This window comes from Dromaius novaehollandiae, chromosome 2, assembly GCF_036370855.1.
Source record: "Dromaius novaehollandiae isolate bDroNov1 chromosome 2, bDroNov1.hap1, whole genome shotgun sequence".
NCBI lineage: Eukaryota > Metazoa > Chordata > Aves > Casuariiformes > Dromaiidae > Dromaius > Dromaius novaehollandiae.
The window spans coordinates 131434612-131449947 of NC_088099.1; positions in this window are offsets into that span (position 1 = coordinate 131434612).

Below are 15336 nucleotides of genomic sequence, written 5' to 3' on the forward strand. Positions count from 1 at the left end.
CTTTACATTTTGATGTGGAAGCTGAAAAGGCTCCCGAAAGCTCTTATGTTCTGTTTGCCCATTGGTGGAAGCAAAATCACTTAACTCGCTGTTAACTATTTTGAAAATAGATTAGTGAATCCCATTTCTCTGTAGAACGTAGCTCACGTTTAATTGCCCTTGCTACCACAAGCAGATTCCAGATATACAAGTCAAACAAATGCGATGGGGCTGAAGTATTCTATTTATGCCAATGAGGGGAAGAAAAAGCTGGTAATTCATAAAGCCCTGAGTGAGTCACAGAGGTTTTCCTTTATGGGCAGGATAAACCTAACAGCTGTTCTCCTGCATTCCATTTGTTTGAGTCAACAGGCCCATTCTAATAGTTTGCTGATTATCTTACATTTTGTCAATATTGTGGTTTGATTTCAGTGTTTGTTTTATTATTACTCAGATTGACAATGTTTTATTTTGTGAGCTATGATGAGATAACACTTAGTGTATGATGCTAAGAACGGTTTATTATGAATTGCCATTTTAGCAGATTGTTTTGTAGTAGCCGCCACCCTACTCTAGATATTTAATACTTCTTTTTGTTTATGTTTCTCTCTTGTGACACCACCCCCCACCCGATGAAAACAACATTTTTTCTGCTGTCAGTGATTTAAGTCATTGTTCCTATCACAAACAGTTGGCTGTTATTCTTCAGGGGTAAACCATATCTCAAGACCTAATTCCTCCCGGTGTTCCAGGGATCGCACCTGAAGTACCCTGACTTGGAAGAACGGAGGGTGATGTAGGTCTCTGGCCTGCCATCGCTGGCCTCTTTCTTGCCCAGGGCTGGGAGGTGCTGGAGAGGAGCCTGGCACTGAGATCTGAGCATGGGAGAGTGCAATTGCACCTACTCATCACCCGGGAGGCTCAGAGCGGAGTGGAGGCTGTCCCTGCCATCCCTGATGTGCGCAGCATGGCACTGATCTTGTAGTTCTCGGCGAGTTAGGATATCTTCTGTAGCGCATGTCAGTAACAGGTCTATGTCCGCCTTAAGGGGATATGAAGTATTTAATACATTCTAGAAGATCAGCCGTAGGTTACCTGGGGAAAATGTAACAAATCACACTGTACAAACATGCAAGGATGTATGTGATGCAGAGATAACCTTCGAAAAACTGTATTGCTACCAATGGAAATCCAAACCATGCTATGGAGGTCAGATTTACAGTGGCCCCAAACAGATAATTAATAAGATTCTGGATCTGAATCTTATTATATTCTATATCCAGCCCGAACTTGTTTCATCTAGCTTCTCTCTGTAGACATTGGAAACATATGAAAAAGTTCCAAAAATAAATGGCATGTCTCTAATAAATAAATGATTTTCTGGGAGCAGCAAGAATATTTTTTCTGTGTTCTTTCAGCTACTATTTTGCAAGTGTTAGTAATTTTCATAACAGTTCAGAATTCCCATACCCATCTGTGGTGATTTCCCTTAGACTCCCATATACCCGCTTTCTGAAATTTCTTATTTATTTTTAACTGTGCTAGTAGAAATACTCAATTCATCTGATGTGCATAAAGCGTACTATTTTGTCAAACCATTTTAAAACTTTAGCAATGAGTGCAGTAGCATTACTAATAGTCATCTGCCTTGCTCTGCCATTTCAAACTGCCCACTTTGTTTATCTAAGATTTTCCAGTATGTTCTATCACTCTAATCATTAGCAAATTTATGTTACTCTTTTCCCTTTTCATGCTTGCCAGGGCAAAATATGTAATAATACTCTGTAATTAAATCTTCCTCAGCTTACTTTATTACAGTACATCTTCCCTATATATTTTCTTCTTCCCACTGTCCATCAGATGATGGAACTGACAGAAAGGAAAGATACTGCTTGAGCTGCACAAATGCCTGAATGCAAATTAATCTGAAATTAATCTGAAAAAAACCCCTACACATTAAATTAATCTAATATTTAATGAAGCTCTCAAGTTTTAGGACGTTAAGCTTAGTTTGGCTGAGATTTGAATAGAGCTGTTGCTATTTAAGTTCTGCAGTGCTAGTAACTTTGATTAGGAAATGAGAAGCTTTTTTTATCTTAAAACAGAGTAGCATAAGAATTTGTGTATTATGCTAAATCTTTAGTAATACAGCAAATACAGTGGCGTCAAACTTTTCACCTTAGCTGTGGTGAAAAATGTTCAAAACAGAAGGATCAATTTCCAACTTTTTTTTTCTTTGTTAGACATGGGGGAAGCAATTTCCATCATTCCACTCTTGATCCTGAGTAGTATCCACAAGTGATGTTAAACTAGAGTAACTTCCTGAAGGAAAGAACAATGTGCCACATAGAGGAAAGAAGATTTCTAAAATTCTGCAGAGGTGTGTGATGAGAGTCTAGATACAGCTTCTGGCTTCTGTTAAAAATAAAAGTGAATGCCTTTTAACATGTATTATCAAGAAGATTATAGGGAGTATGACAAGGAACATTAGGGACTTTCCCCCTTAATTTCTAATGCTTATACTTTAAAAATATGGCATATGTAGCTGGAATTTTTTGCTTGTAAGGTTTTTTCTTTTGGTGATGGAAATGTCGAATGAGAGACTCCTTACTAGTTAATTTTGTATAAAAAATTAGACTTCTACTTGTAGATTTAATGTGTAGCAAACTAGGAACTTATGACTGACTCCCTTTGTGGGCTGTTGAGGTCTTCTTAAGTTCCTTATGAACTTCATAAAAAAATACAGCTAAAAATAATCTCAAAGAGAGTCTTATTCATTTCCTTTATCAAGTATAAAAGTACCAAAGGTATGAATAGCAGAAATTGGCAATTACTCAAAAATTTACAATGAGGATTTCAGGGATTTTCATGAAAGAAAATTAATTAAAAGATAACCTTAAATTACAAATCATTAAATCATTTCACTTTCAGTTGCCACAGTCTTTCCTTATTTCTTTGCTCTCTTCCTCTGTCAAAGTCCTCTGGCTTTCTAATTTTACATATGAGTCTTGATGCCGTTCTGAAAAGGTCTTCCTCTTTCTAGGGTTTGGAGAATTGTGTATCAACCTACAAGTTACTATTATTTTTTCATCATATGGAGCCAGTGAGGTTAAGACTGTGGGCTAGACCTCTGTACAGTGGTTCCTGTTTTGCAAATCTGGACCAGTAATGCTAAATCCTTCCAAAAAATGTGTTCTTCCAATCCTTATGCAAGAAATATGACAGGGCATCTGACCCACCCTGTTTTTTGGCAGACTATGAGAGATGTAGAGGAGGATCTTATTATTAGCTGAAGACTGGTGCGATGAGTCTCCTCGAGGAGTGGCGACAAAGCCAACTCCGAGCAGAGACTGGAGGAACACCAACTTTTTTTTTTTTTCTTGTAAACTGGAGAAATAAGAGGAGTGATATCTATGGGGAAGTTTCCAACAAAGGTATTTTACAGTTCATTATATTCATAATGCGAGATAGCATCTTTAAAGCAAACACAGAGGGAAAAAACCCCTGAAAGTATTAATACCCTTAAAACTGCAGAAAGTTGGATCTCCCTTATTGCATGCTGAGTTCAGAGTGCCAGTATGGGAGTTGATTTTTTGTGGCATCATGTGGTTAATTCATCAGAGACCACTAGCTTTCCTTGTACTGTTTATAGAGATCAACCTGTGTAGGTGTATCTCTATTCTGAATAAATACCCTACACAGCTGACTTGAACAATACAGATTAGTCATTGAGAGTGACAGGTATAATACTGAAAAAAACTTCCCATCTGAGCTAGAGGAAATTGGATCAGAAAGCTAAAAGCTCTATGTATGTAGTATCAACATCCAGCAGCAAGTTACAGCTACGCTGAAATGCATAGATTCATTTGGGTAGAGCGAGAGGTGGCATTAAAAGATCAGATGGTCACTAATCCTTAGCTCATCGGTGTTAAATCTCTATGCCTCTTCAACTCACCCTCATCTCAAATGCAGATGTTTTCCTGTTTAAAAATTTCAGCAGACAGAATTAAACCCATAGATAGACAGCTTAGGGAGTAAATGGATGGTGGGCAGTAGGAAGATCACTACCACAGTTGTATCTGTTTATCTGGGAGATAGGTACCTGCAACATGTTAGATAAATGCTTGTGTCCCACTAAGCGATAGCTTAACATTTCCATGGTGCTTTAGATACGTGCAGCATTTTACAGGTGATCCTGGTGGAGCCAAATTATCACACACATTCAGAGTCTTGCTATTTTTAACACATTGTAAAGCTCTGTATGTGTATGCACATTGGGGGTAGATCCAGCCTATTTTTTCTGGGAGGTCACTGCTGCCTATGCAATACACGCACAATTTCAGCAGCGTGAAAAATAGGACATTGAATACAGGATGCCTTGGCCTTGGGCAGATGTGCAGTAACAGCATCATGCTGAGCAACCATGTTCTGTGACATCTACCCTCATCATACTGAGTCTGAGTGCTGTGTTTTTGGAGGTTAGTCTCTGTAAACAGCAGCATTTTAAGAAGGTTTTGAAAGAAGTGACATCTCCGTCCATCTCTTCTGGCACAGTAGGGAAGCATATGGGAAAAAAATGTTAAAAGAGAGAAGATAAAGATTACAATGAGGCAGCAGTGTGATAAGGAAGATGTAGCAGGAAACTTAGACAAGAGACTCAGAGCAGGGATATTTCTCAATAGAAAGGAAGGAAACGAAAATCCATTTTTCAAATGGAGTGGGATTAGTTTGTGAAAGGTTTAAGTTACATGTTTGCTTTAGACAGAAAAGTCTGCATTAAATGACTGAGGAGGTCTATTCCAGTCTTCTGTTTCCTGACCAAGTGTTGACTTTTCTCCTTTAAATATTGTTTTATTATTGGAGGATGATAAGTATAGTACTACAGATAAAAGAGATTAGAGACAAACCCAATTGTGAGCAATTTCTTTATAATTAGGGAAATAAAAGCAGAACTGGAAACAGGTAAATTCAAACAATGGCAGAACATAAGGAAATATATTGGCTTTTGAGCCAGCCAGCAGCTCCCTGTCCTGTGTGTTTGCAGTATAGTGCTAAATGGAAGTGTAAGTTTGAGGACCATTGAACAGTGTTCCTATCCCCAATGAATCACAATTACAGTAACACCTGGATTAATAAATTTGTGCTGATTCACTGGGGAAATTCACCTTGTTTAATAGCCCTCAAATTTCTGAACAAAGTTGTTTATCTGTGGCAGGATGAACTACTTTGTCCCAGGCTGGGCTGCAGAGCCTGTAGAAACATTGCTTCAAGACCATTTGAAGGACTTTTCCCGTAGAACTATTAAGTACAGTGTTGCGTTTTTATAGGCTGATCATGTTCCTCTAGTTCTGCAGTTTCAGTACCTGAAAGTAACCTTGTAAGGTTTTCAGCATGGTTCTGATATAGTAAGATTGAGATTTTGAACAAGCTTCCACCTCAAAATACATCTGACATATAGAAGTGTGAGAGTTACAGCTGCTAGATCATCTCTGAGGGATTACCAGATATCTAATCTATGTCTGATAAATGGCAGTGCCTGGGTCAGACTGCTGAGGAATATTTCAATGATATAAGTATATTATTTTGGTATTTGTCCATCTGTGGACAGATATTTGCCCTTCTGTGCCTGACGTGTCAACCTTTGTACAGTTAAATGTTTACTGTTTCCAGAAAGGTTGTTTACAGCCTCCCAGATAAAACTGGCTGTGGCTATATCGACCTGATCTGTGCCACTTTGCCAAGGCTTCATAATCTTCTCTTGCTGCTTTTCAATATTAAGGAAGATACTGTCAAGTCTTGGATTATTTTCCTCTGTGCAGTCTTAAATCCTTGGGAGTGAGGAGCTTGGAGCTAGACTTTCACAGCTTCCACCAGTTTGCAGATTGGAACCTAATCCCAATAGCTGATCTAAGCAACAATGCATATAGCACAGAAAATCCTGCATCCTCTATCCCCTCTGTTGGAGGAGGATGCAGCTGTACAGACCTCCATCTGCCACATCTCCATGCTCAGCCTCGTGTGTCAGGCAGTGCGAAAAGTAGGGAGCAGCATTACTGTCCCATTAGTACCCATTCTTGGGATTTGGCACCAGCTTTATGGTGCTGCCACCATCTCTGATGCTTAAGTCAGCTATGGTGAGAGCAAAATTGTGCAAAGGGTAAAACCGTGTTTATATACTCAGGCAGTGTAGATATGTGCAAATGACATTACAAGAAACCCTGTAAAAGTTCTGGCCAACTGTGGGAAGGATTTTCCTCTGAACACAGCTGAGCAGGTGAGCATCAGAAATCTGATGAACTACGCAAGCAGCAGAATCCATCCTAAGCAGTTAACCAGCACGTTCAGATTTGTTCTTGAAGCTTATAAATGAGTTAAGTGCATTTTTATGATTACTGTTATGTTCCACTTTCTAACCTTTTCTGCCTCTTTTGAACATATGTGGTTCTGAATAGATTCAAACCTCTACAAGATTCCTTTGTATTTTGGTTTAAATGCCCACCTAGCATTATTTATGCAGTAAATTCCCTGCTTATTCTGCACAAATAAGACATGTTGAGAATAAACAGGCTTTGCATCAGTGATAAATGATACTCTACAGCATCTAGGAACATGTATCATTGGGGGTTGCTGATTATTCAGGTGACATAAGGTAGTGAGAGTGATTAACGCTGTGCTGCTCAAATTCATCAGTGAATAAAAGCATTACATTACTGTATTTCAGGCTGAAACAAGCTACTAAATCAGACTCTTCCAAGACAGTGAACATTCACCTTTCTTAAGTACTAAATAAACCTTGCATCTTCAGGTTAGAAGAAATCAGTCAGATGAAGAAATCGGGGCCAATGTTATCTCTGCAATGTTGAAAGGTGTTAGGTTTTTAAAGATCCTTGAAATTCACTGAGCTTTATGGCTCATCATTAGTATGAAGGAGGGGAAGCAGCCTACATTTTGGAGACATTTTGGAGGAAATTCTCTACCTTCTAGTTAGCTTTCAAAATTTAGAAACCTGGTAGAAAAGAAGAGCTGAAAGGTGCAGAAATATAATGCCTGTTATTTTTCAAGTATTTTGGACAAATAAGTCGAATCATATCAAGCATTAAAAATGTGAGACCAGAAAAATTGTGTGGAGTATGTGTGAAGGGCATGAAGTAACCTACTCTACCACTGCATATTTTCACTTCTGTACTGGCAAAAAAATGAACAGGAGTTTAACTGGCTGAGGAGGTATAACAGAGTTGCACTCGAAAGGCCAGACTTCCAGAAGGGCAGTGTCAATTAACTGTTGTATTCATCTGAAGGTTCAGCGACTTTCCTTAGAATAGTAATGTTTATTTTATACGTGTTATGTTCTACTTCTGTCATACAGGCTGTTTCAGGAAAGTAAAAATAGGAGAATATTATTGTAATGAGTTGGACTTCTACCATGACAGTCATGGACTATGGTATCATGATGTGCTATATGGCACTCTCCTGACAGGGCTGTTAGAGAAATGTTTTTCCTTGCAATTGACTGCTTACACTGAAAAACTACATTGCTGCTCAGAGTAGGAAGCAGCTGTGGATTTTTGATGGATTGAAGGCCTGCCTTGTGAACAGTCCAAGGCAAAAAATGTTCTATGTGTTTCGGCAAGACAGAAACTCTCTTTTCCAAACTTAAAAGGCTTGTGCATAGGTTGCTTTGGGAGAGCTCAGAAGATCAACTGTCACATTCCTGACATTTTAAAGAAGACATTTGAGACCATTCTAGAAATTTCTGAACTATATATGTTGCCCTCTCCCTAAGAAATTTGAAAGTTTGTCATATTTTACAGACATGTGTATACATTGCTAAAGAAAATTTTCAGAACTTATAAAATCTTTCTGAACTAGCTTTTCTGTAGCATGTGTGGCATATACAGAATGCAAAACAATGATGTTATGAAAGTTTTATTGACACACATTTGGGCTGACCTACATATAATCATTGTGTCTTTGTTTCACACTGTCTAAAATCCTAAACAACTGGCAGTGAACCCTTTATGCCACATCAGCTAAGCAGTCAGTAGAAAGCATGAACTTTGGCAGAAAACTGATAGATCTATCTCACTAGACCTATGCTTTAAGGAGGGTGAAGAAAAACTAACTGCTTCTCCAAAACCAAGTTGATATTTGGCTTTTTTTCCTACCTCAGAACAACAAACTGTTTCCAAAATATATAGCTTAGAGTTAGAAAGGTACCTCAGCCCCATCGAAGCCAAGTGGAAAATAGAGGGTGTCTTCACTTTGTTTAGAAAGACTGAGGGGAAATGCAACAACAGTCTTCAAGCTGAGCTGAGATCCGTGATGCAGAGTGATTAAATCTTTCTCATGAGAAGAATGGATAAATGCGGGATGGATTGCATATGGGAAAGGTGGTAGCTACATCTCTGGAGACTTTTAAGAACAGGTTAGATAAAGATCTCTCAGGAACAGTTTTTACTGTAGCTGATCTGGCTTTTACCATGCAGCATGGAGATACCTGAGCTCTGGTGTCCCTGCTCAGTCTGAGCAAGCTCCACACTTGCTGCGTGCAATTCGGGATTGCCAGCTGCAGTGCAGTGCCTATGCAGCAGGTCTTAAGAATTCAAGACCAGCTCTGCTATTGCTTCCAGGGCTGAAGCTCCTGTCCTCATGCACTGTGAAACACCACATGGATATGCTAGCATTATACGATGTGTAAACATGGTTTATCAGGCACAGGGGAGGCCTGAACACGGGTTTCCCATGTCCCAGGTGACTAGTCTCATCATCGGAATAGACAAATAGATGCCTTTTGTATGCCTTACATAGTTACTCACACAAAACGGCTGAATTAAGGATTACTACTCCATTATTACCAAGAGTTAGGGCACTAGCTCAGTCAGATGAATTTCCTAAACATTGGGTCCTCTAACAGTCACTTGTGCTGAACAGAAAATCCACCCTGAACCTAAGCAGCCACCCTGACAAAAGGGTTTTTTAATGTAAAAATCGAGAAAAGTATTGGTGCCAATGTCTTCATTTTTTCTGACAATTTTATTCTTTGAAAAATTCTGTGCCTCTTCTGTACATCTAATTTCTATGTTGATTAGCTCCTACCCATTTGCTGCTGTTGTATTTCCATCTCTCCAGAAGGCAAGCTGGCAAGGTTTTCCCCTTCTGGTAAATAATGATCCCATCCCGACCTTCATGACATAGAAATGTAACTCCACATTTGGGATGGCAAGAACCTTGCTTACCAAGCTGATAGCTACTTGTTACAGGGTAACAGATTTTCAAATGAAATCTTTGCACCAATCCTTCATATTTTAAGTGGAAGGGAAGAAAAACCCATATAATCCTCCCCCCCCCCCCACCAAGAAAATAAGATTTTTGAGCCATTGTCAGACTTCCTGGTAACTCACAGTTTGTTTAGCTTTGTCTTTAGGATTGCTTGGTTTTGATTTACAAATACTGCTGCCCTGTGTTTATTTCTTCTTATCTGCTTTCCCTGATAGATTACAGAGATACTGTTTGGACCATTATTGGCAAGATGAGGTATGGTAGCTCTCTTTTCCAAGGTCTGAGTCTTGTCCCCATCCAGTGCTGGCATGTCTCTCCAACTTGCAAAAAACAAAACAAAACAAAACAAAACAAAACAAAAAAAACCCTGCTTCTGTTGCTGCTCCTTAATTGGACATTATCCAAATTTCATCAGGCTCCTAGTTTTGCCCAAATTATGTTTGTCTGGTCCTGCCACCAATAATCTGATCTAAACCATCAGGTAATTTTGTCCACCTATGCCTGTTAAAGGAGCCTGGGATCTGGCTTTGGCTCTGTTCCCACTGAAAATTTCCTTTCAATTCAATGGCAGCTGAATGAGACCATTAGTTTGCAAATCAAGGAAGGCCTTTCAAGAGTGATATCTCTTCCTAAATACCTCAGAGGTATTTGGGAGATATGTCTACTGATTATTTTTTGTGCTAGGTTAGAGGAAATTTGAGTTAGAGTAGGAGCAGCCCAGTTAGCTTTCAGAAAAGCCAGAAATAGCAGTCCAAATGCAAAAGATGCAGCTCTAGCCTGCTACTAATTAATATGCAAATGTGTTATGATATAAGAAGTTATTCCTATAAATAACCTGCACAAAAAGAGTGTCAATGCATAAGAGATGCAAATGATTTTTAGTTAAGCTAACATCAGAATCTCCAGTCTGCACAAACATAAGAAAAGGAAATAAGACCTACTGGATGATGTACTTGTGTCCCGTCAGCAGATTGTGCATGCAAGAGAAGGCTCAACGCTGAGCCAGAGCAAGCCTGGGTGAACAGGTTCTCTGCTGCGGGTAACCTGAGACACAACAGAAGTGTCTTTCCTTTAACTGCTCTATGATGTATGTAGGAGCAAATTACTTTCTGTTGCTGAGCTCAAAAGTTTTCAAGGCACTTTTTTTCCCTTTTTTTCTCCTCTCTTCCTGACAGACTAAAGAACTCGTTGGTGCTATAATGAAAGGCAGACTGCGTTCCCTGTCATGTCAAGAACGCTGCATCGGGAAAGTCGACATGATTTCATGGCTAATGATTCACTTGCTAATATCAATGTGGGCTGCAGTGAGGATAACCAAGTTGAGCTGTCTTAGATCAAATGATTCAATTAGGCCAGCTGTCCCTATTTGTCATGGCTCAACTCGCTTTCAAATTACCTTTCCAAAGTGTGTACGTGCCTTAGCATAGAACTTAACAGCTCAACTGTTTTACAGAAAAGGGATATTTAGGCGTGATGATAAGGGGAAAGACAGACATCCCTTTTCATCTGCACTGAATGCTTTTCCTCAGCAGTTACAGTATGTATTTGCCAGGCTAAACTTTAAACATTACAGTCAAGTGTGAATCACTCAACTCTCCTGATGACAGTGCTCTTTTAGATTTCTAGACTATCCTTGGGCAGATTAATAAAAAAAGAGAAAAGCAGACCTAAAGGGTGTGTGTATGTGTGTGTGTGTGCACACACGCAGGGACAACTGACACAGAAAGGAGTAGACGGTGCATAGAGACCAGTAAGAAAAATGCATAGTCCCTCACATGTATCCTTGGGGATTAAAATGAGTCGAAGTCAGTAATGGCCAATGACCAGCCATATGATGTCCAGTAAAGATCTTTTCTGAAATGTGTTGATATCTTGGTTAAACTGCTTGTTCATCAATAAGTTACCTGCCTGAGAAGCACCACGTGCTCCCTGGGTACTCGCTGCCGCCCTGCCCTCGGTGCTGCGGCGGTGAGTGCTTCGCAGCGGCTGTGGAGACAGACGGGAGCTGGTAGCTGGCAATGTCAGCACGCAGAGCGAGGACCAAATAGGCATGGAAATTCAATTACCCTTGGTGGCAGTCCCTGCAGTGCAGGATGGGGAAGCTTTTGCTGCTGAGGCTGAAGCTCCGCTCTGGCTCCAGAAGGGAGGCAGTGGCTGTGCTTTCACCTGTAGGCATCAATTCACTTTGTAGTATTGCAGAGGTGATAAATGGGTGGAAGAACTACCTGGATGTACAGGAAACAGATGAAAGTTACTGCAAATATCGCACAATCACAGCTGCTAATAAAGTCTCACATATTTCTTTCGTTGCAATTGGCTGATAATTTGGGCCTTCTCACTTTAAATTTTTAACAAGATTCCAGTGGTGTCTGAAGAATTCTCCCCTGCTGTTTGTATAGCATATTTTGCACTATATAAATTTATTTTGCCTGAGCTCTCTTTGGTAATCATACTAAGTTGGAAAATAGCAGTAGTATTTGCTAGAAAAATAAGACACTCCTTCCCTGTTCTGGATTGAATATCTTGTAATTTTGTGATCATGCTGTCAAGCAAAATCTAATGTTGGCTTTGATAAAATGGTAGATTAGGGAAGTGTTTTACATTTATCTGAGAGGAATAGTTAAAACTGGAACAGGCTGAAGTTTGGATCTGAAAATTTGTGAAGGACTGTCTTTTTAACTATCCATGTCTTTCACTGAAAACAGAAACATTGATTAAAGAAGCGCATTGAAAAATTAAAAATCAGAACATTTTGAGCAGTTCCATTTAAGATTTGTTCATCTTCCAATGGATTACACTCACGGACAGTGATCTGTGAAGTCCTTTGAATGGATTGGTGGGAGACATTGGGCATGCAATGAAAATGCTAATTGGATGGTAATAAGCAAAGATGCAATAAATCCTCATTTGAATTGTATGGCCCAGAACAGGTCTCTGGACCCTTTTGTTCAGAGTCACAGTGAGGGTTACCAGAAACTGAGATTAGTGTCCTGATTGATGCACAGGAAGTTAGAAGTCTGTGAAACCTCCAGAAACGGTACTTGAAGATATTTTTGACAATTAGGTTGTATAGACCTAAAACTTTATTATAAGCACTTTTCTATTTTTATGCTGAAAACTGTGGAAATTTCCCAGCTTTAAACCAATATAACTGTGCAGGGTTATGAGGGAGTACTACTCTTCTACACTTACCCTTGCTACACCATCCTTGGACATGCTACTAGTTTTTACTCAAGCCCTAATAGTACTTGTGTGCAGTCCTGAAAACTTTCTCTTCCTCATTTCCATTGTTTTAGTTCAGCGGGAAAAGGAGGATCAACGCAGCTTGTTCTCTGCAATCCAGGAGCTTTCTGACTTTCTGTATCACAGTCTTAAAACAACGAGTGACATTGTACAAGGACAGCATGTAAGACTAAATGCTTAGCTTGGTTTTCCATGTTCATACAGTGGTAATGTACACATGGCTATTTTCATTCTGTTTTTCTCCTCTGTCCCACTTTCAGTCCTAAATTGCTCCTCCTCAGTGATAATGGAAAGATCAGTATGATGTAGTTGCCTCCTCTTCATCTTGAGAAAAACTTACTGTCAGATACCAGCATCAGCTAAAAAGGTTTTTCTTCGTGGTGTTACAGAAACGCATACAAGCTCTATACCTCGGACCCTACTTGTGCTCAGCAGAAAAGCAAGCCATCTGCGGTAGATCCTGAGGATCTACCTTGAGGTCTTCTGCAGCCTCAGCCTTTGATTTCACATAGTAAAGGTCTAAAATGCCTTAACTGGCCTTCTGTCTCCTTCTGTCTTCGAGACATGTGCATACATGTGTGTAAAAATAATAATCCTTTATATATTGCATGGATCATATATGTAACGTACTAAAGAGTGTCCAAGAAGCAATCATGCCACATTAGTTGAATGTAAAATATTAACTCTCAAGAAGTAGAATGTAGTGTGCCTGCTGTCTGAATTAATAAACACAGGTAAACAGATTTACCAGCCTTATGCCTGCTATTTATGTTTGTTAATTAATTCAGTTCATCAAAAACAATGCATTTTGCAACTTGTAGTCTCGGGCTTTGGCTAAAAAGACATAGTTGTGGATGGTAAGATTGTTGAGCTGAAAAAAATGAAAAGATTTGGTGTGGGTTTTAGTGAAATACCCTTTTAAAGATGAAATGTGGTAGAACCTGACTGATTACAATCAGGAAACGTTGCCAGATCAAACCGGTGCGTTAGGCTTTTCATTCATTTCTGGCTACTATGTTTTCTTCTTTCCTATTCTTGATACACTAATCTTGGCAATGAAGTAGGATCCAAGAGAAATGACATTTTCCTTCCTGAGATTTTAAAATGCAAAGAGACTGCTAAATAGATATCTGACTATATTAAAAAATTTCCTTGAGCTTGCCTAAAAATTGCCTTGGATAGTATCAAGGCTTACATTTCAGCCTCCCTCCATTTTCTCTTTCATTTGGCTGTAGCTTGGAGGGGGGGACATTTCTAGCCTACGGTCTCTGCTCACTTGGAATAATGTTTGTTTGCATGAGTAAACCAGCTAAAGTGGCTATCACCGAAGTCATAACTAGAAGATGAAACCAGTTGGGACTATTCCCATGTGAATTGAGTCAGGCTGCTGATTCAGACCTGTGTTTGAATTTTCTATGTGTCCCAAAGTTATTTTTCCAGTTACTTTTGATAAAATATTATTCTAGAGACAGCAGGCAATGAAAGCCTGGAAATTCTAAGCTCAGGGGGACATGATGTCATTTTAGCTTTTCTCTCTCACCTTTTCCTCATATTTTCCTTCCTGTAGTATGACTGGAAAAGAAACTCCTTGGTGAACTCTATAATTCTAGGTTTTTGTCAGTTTGTCAATTTTGTTCTATTTTTACCCAAATATGTGGTATACGTATTCTTTTTTTAAAAATTTGAGCATCCCCTTGTGCGTAATTTTATCATAATGACAACAAGAAACTGTGAGGTGTTAATGGCGTTCATTTTGCAGTATGCATCTTAGCTTTCACTTCTACAACAAAGCAGAGCTAGAGACTATAAAAACACAAAAAATATGAAAGCTGTAAAGATATTTAATGTGTAAAAAGGATCAACTAATGTGTGCTCAGCTGGATGCCCAAGGCTAAATCTCTTGATGTGAGATGGTGATTCAGCTGTCAAGGTGCCTGAGTGGACTTGTGGTCATCATAATGATTGGCTATGGTTGCCTTTTGTTTTTTTTTTTAGAAAGCCAATAAACAGGAAAGGTCAAAGTTATTCAAATGAACCAACAGCCCATTTTGGTGAAAATATAGTAGGGCTCGTTAACTCAATTCACATCTTTTGTGTCAGTTTTCTAACATACCGTACATCTGGAAAAATGCAGTGATTTGTAAAAGACATAATGTGCCTCTTTTCCCCAAAGGTTTTGTTTACAGTATGTAATAAAATATGATATAGTTTTTCACGGAGATGGGATCTGATAATTTGTTTAGATATAATATGAAAGTATCAGTCTGTGAAATGAACAACATAAAAAGTAAGCAAATGCTTAAGATGTCTCAGCTAACAAAATGGCAAGTTCCAAAACATGCATTCAAGTGAGAACCAGCGGCTTCAGCAACAATATCTCCCCCTTCCCTTAGAATCAGTCTCTTCAAATAGTGTCTAATATTTTGATGTTGATTACTATTAGTGAGGTTTTACTGTGACAGAGACCTTCCTACTCTAAGGCAAAACTACTATGCTGAAATTCCAAATAATGAACATAAAACTCAGGTTTTCAGGTGTCATGAAGTAATCACAAAGTATTGACTCTTCAAGAGTGCATACATACTGAGATAGACCAAAGAGCACCATCTAGGTTAATATGCTGGTGTAAGTTTTAGGACATTATAAGACTGTGTCTTAACAGCATTTAACTCTTGGATTTAGCCTGTGTAGACTTTCCTTTATAATTCTTTGTTGCCCTTCAGATTAGCAGGCTTGAACTGTGTGGTGTTAGCCTTTAATTGTGGAATATTTAGCATGTGTGTCTGAAGTTTGTGATTTAACCCCCACTCCCTCCTTTTAGCTTGTGCAGGTGCT